Source organism: Cervus elaphus, chromosome 18 (genome assembly GCF_910594005.1).
Source record: "Cervus elaphus chromosome 18, mCerEla1.1, whole genome shotgun sequence".
Taxonomy (NCBI): Eukaryota; Metazoa; Chordata; class Mammalia; order Artiodactyla; family Cervidae; genus Cervus; species Cervus elaphus.
In genome coordinates this window covers 117,552,680-117,557,237 of record NC_057832.1, presented here as the reverse complement: position 1 = coordinate 117,557,237, position 4,558 = coordinate 117,552,680, and the positions used below count along the sequence as shown (strand labels likewise).

Sequence of the window (4,558 nt, the reverse complement as noted above, 5' to 3'; positions counted from 1 at the left end):
GTCATACCAAGTGACATGAAGAGACAGTGCTGAGAAATATAATGCATTTAACAATAAGCATATCTAGTCTTCCGAAATTGAGTTAAGGGAGTAATAGGAGAGGCACAGCATAAAAGAACCAGAGTTCCTAGTCAGTTCAACAAAGGAGTAAAAAGTTCAACTGGAACTTTTGTAATACTATCATTATTTGCCAAAGACATGATTGTGAATATAGAAATGGAATCTGATATGCTATTAGAACTAATAAATTAATACCAAGTTTGCCAGAAGCACGATGAGTAAACAGAAATCCATTCTATTTCTCTATGCTAGTAGTAAAAAAGAAAATGTAATTTTAACATGGGTCCTTATACCATTTATATGTCTTAAATATTTTATCTGGACTTTTAGATACGTTGTTTTGGCCACCTGATGCAAACAGCCAACTCTCTGGAAAAGACTGATGATGAGGGCAAGAGAAGAAGGGAGCAACAGAGGATGAGATGGTCGGATGGCATCACTGACTCAGTGGACATGAGTTTGAGCAAACTCCAGGAGACAGTGAAGGACAGGAAAGCCTGGCGTGCTGTAGTCCATGGGGTTGCAAAGTGTTGGACACAACTTAGCAACTGAACAGCTACTTCTAGGCATTCTCACTAAGGAAATACCTGAGAGTTAAAAAATAGAAAGTGTGGGGTACTTCCCTGGCAGTCCCAGTGGTTAAGACGTCACCTTCCAATGCAGGGGACATGGGTTCCATCTTGGTGGGGGAACTAAGATCCCATATACCTCATGGCCAAAAAAACAAAACATGAAACAAAAACAGTATTGTGACAAATTCAATAAAGACTTAAAAATTGGTCCTCATCAAAGGAAAAAAAGAAGAAAGAAAATGTGGTAGGAAAAAGGAGGGAGAAGTGGTCAAATCTGTTGTGGGAGTAACACCTCGAGAAATTCCCAGGGAGAGGAAAAAGGTTTTGCTTTTACCACCGTTTTCCAATCTTTACAGTCACCTCTGGAAACTAGGGATAAGCACCCTCCATACTTCTCAAGTGGTAGCAGCAACAGCAAAGCGGCCTTCTGTCTGGAGGCTACATCGAGGTTGAGGAGATGAGAACGGGCAGTCTGCACACCGGCCATGAAGGACAAGAGTCCCCTGGGGGAGGTGGGGGTGGGCTAGGACCACTTCTTCAGCCTCTTCAGAGAAATATGACCCCCTAATCTACTGTCTGTATGATGGTCAGGGGAGAATACTTGGAGCTGGTCCTAGTGTGAACCCTGAGGTTTTGTAACAAGACATAGCACGTCAATTTACTGTTCAAATGTGGGAGGGAGGGGAAGGGGCTGAAATTACAGCCCCTGCTTCAGTAACTGAAAAATGTCAGCAAAGCAGGGGGCACCTGGATTTGAACCAGGGACCTCTTGATCTGCAGTCAAATGCTCTACCCCTGAGCTATACCCCCTCTTATGACTAACCTTGCATTAGCACCTTTTCACCCTTGGCACTGCAGCCAGGCTCCGTGCCTAGCCTTCACTCTGCTGTTTCCACACGTCCCAGGAGGTGGCAGGTCTTCGCTGCAGTCTACTTTCCCATTTTCCCCCTCCAGCCCTCCCCTTCCTCAGGCCATGGTCATGGCACCACCCTTTACATTTGGAAAGGTCATTTGAGTCTATACTAGTGTTTCTACCTCAGCCAGCACATGCGCATCAAGACAAGACTGGTTGGTTCTGGGTCTTTAGTGAACCTCAGACTCAGTGCATGGAGAGCCTCCGCTATACTCCGAGGACTCAAGAAGGGTGCTCATGGCTTCACTCATTCATTCAGACACTCATGAAGCGTGTTAGGTGCCAGGCTCTATCATCCATGATGAGGACACAGAGATGAATACATTGTTCCTGTTCTTCAGAATCTTAGTCCAAATAGAAGACGAGCCTATGAACTGAAGTATTCGCAGAGTGGTGGAAGTCCAAGCAGAGAGCTGTGGGAGCCGGAAGTGAGAGCTGGGAAGTCAGGAGGGGCTTCCGGAGGCGATGGGCGAGGAATTTGCTGGAAGCAGCAGCTGGAGAGGCTTTCCAGACAAAGGAGGAGTGAAAACACAGACACATAACTGGGTCAGGTGTGTCTGGAGCTCAGACAGGCTTGAGGCTGACGTCACACGGAGACTATACTCATCAGCCCCGGAGACACTTCGGAAGTCAAGATTGCTGCTAATGAGAGGGACTCAGCCATCACGACTGTCATTGGAGGAAGGCCTGTGACAAACAGCACAACCAGTCATAACCTCAGTTAATTAAAACCCTAGATGTCTAATTCTAGACACGAGGAGGTACACAGGCTTGCCCAGGTAATGCAAAGAACCCCTCTTGTGTGTACTAGAACACCATTATGGTGTACCCCAGGAAACCAGGTGGCATAGTGGTAAAGAACCCACCTGCCAGTGCAGGAGACATGAGAGGCGTGGGTTCAGTCCCTGCATCAGGAAGAGCCCCTGGAGAAGGAAATGGCAACCCACTCCAGTATCCTTGCCTGGGAAATCCCATAGACAGAAGAGCCTGGTGGGCTATAGTCCATGGAGTGACAAGTCCACACAACTGAACATGTGCATTATGGAGTGCCCCAGGGCTTCCTAATTGATTTTGTATTTATTTACTCCTTTTCACAGCTAAAAGTGTTAGCAAGGGGGCACCCGGATTTGAACCAGGGACCTCTTGATCTGCAGTCAAATGCTCTACCACTGAGCTATACCCCCAGGCCTGCATCTAACATTAATTGCACCTCTTGATCTGGGCACCTGACTTTCTTACAGCCCTGCTCTGGGAGCAGGCAGCTTGCCCCATGACAGCCTGGCTCTCCCTGCCATCGTTCACTCACTCATCCACCCCTAAACACCTACTCACCAGCTTGTGTGTGCCAGACACGCCCCTCTCCTTCCATTTCTCTGGCTCTGCCTACCTTGGCCCCCCCAGTGCCATCTGCCCTGTGATGGGCGGTCAGTGGCTTTCCCCACCTAACAGAACCGTGGTCCCCTCGTCCTCTCCTGCACTCGGGTGTTGAGGAGCAGAGGGGGCCCCGCCCAGGCAGGGGAGCAGGTACAAGAACCTGGCCAGGACTCCACTCCCGAGGACAGCTGACCCCCACCCTTTCCTCTTTATCATGTGCTTCATTCACTTAGCCCCCTTCATCCACTTAACCTGCAAATATCATGGAGAAATAAGGTGAGCCAGTTCCGGATTCCCTCTCCAGGAGGAAATTTATTTGCAGAGGGGGTGGAACACCATGAGAACTTGCTGGTAAATTCCCAGGGCATGGAAGACTGTGGGCAACAAGCTTCATAGCAGAGGGCAGGTGGCTCTGCATGAGCAGTGGGAATGGGGAGGCAGCTGGGGAGGAGGGTCCTCTCATCCAAAAGGCTGGGTGTTGGTGTGGCAGAGAGCTGGACTCCCGGTCCCTGCCACTGACGGAGCAGCCCAAGCAGGCTTCGAGTCCCCCATCAATTCTTCCCAGGGCCTCATCCTCTCCCCATGGAAGCATCTCCAGGAGAGTCTACAAGGCTCATGGGCTTTGGTGGTGGTAGTGGTTTAGTCTCTAAGTCGTGTCCGACTCTTGCGACCCCATGGACTGTAGCCTACCAGCCTCCTCTGTCCATGGAATTCTCTAGGCAAGAATACTGGAGTGGGTTGCCATGCCCTCCTCCAAGCGATCTTCCTGACCCAGGGATCAAACCTGGGTCCCCTGCATTGCAGGCAGTTGGGGAAGTAGCTATTTTGTCCAGAAATACTGAAGAGGGGCCTAGTCCCCATGGACTGGTTTGTGGCAAGTTTTCCTGGCACCTGAGTGACTGCACACCTACTGTGCCCTCCGCATCTCTCAAGTCCATTGGGACCCACTTCCCTCCATTGATATTTTCAGATTAAGCTTCCATGTGGGAAGGGTGAGGGGGTGGGAATAGTGGGGCGAGTGGGGGGAGGGGTGGGAGGTGGCACCAGCCCCAGCACAGCTGATGGAGCTGGAACTGGTCCCTGACCAGGTGTCCTGGGGCCCAACCCGTATATGGACCCTCTCCCTGGCCAGGTGAGCCCAGGTCAGCCCTTCCCTGGCAGAGACCTGGCAGGAGGTTACTGGCTGGCTCCTGCTCCACGTCAGACACCCAGCCTACAGTCTCCACCCATGATGCTGCCTGCCACTCCAGGCCCCCCCAGGAAGGGGGCGTGTTTGACCAGCTCTGCTAGGAAACGGGCCTGAGGGACTGAAGTAGCAAAGGGCATGCATCCCGGGTTCGGAGGGACAGGCCCAGGGGAGACACCGCTCCGTGGGCTCAGCCCTTGGGAGGTGGGGCCACGAAGAGGAGACACTCTGAGGACAGTCTGTGGGAGAGACCAAGCCACGGAGACACTGCAATACGAAGGGGCAGCTCTCCCAAAGTGTTCTAGTTAATAAAGCAGAGTCAAAATGTTCAGTATGTTCAATTACTCAGGAAAGCAAGAGACATGGGTTCTAAGCTCTGTACGGGTGAGGAGAGTTCTTAGGACTTCCCTGGTGGTCCAGTGGCCAAGATTCCGCACTCCAATGCAGGGGCCC

General features: G+C 51.1%; 2 non-coding genes across 2 annotated transcripts; both read right to left on the bottom strand.

Moving 5' to 3' along the window:
- Positions 1-1,370: 1,370 nt before the first annotated feature.
- TRNAC-GCA lies at positions 1,371-1,442 on the bottom strand. Its single transcript has one exon. It is a non-coding gene; the product is annotated as a tRNA-Cys (tRNA).
- A 1,215-nt stretch (positions 1,443-2,657) lies between these two features.
- Positions 2,658-2,729, bottom strand: TRNAC-GCA. Its single transcript has one exon. It is a non-coding gene; the product is annotated as a tRNA-Cys (tRNA).
- Positions 2,730-4,558: the final 1,829 nt, after the last annotated feature.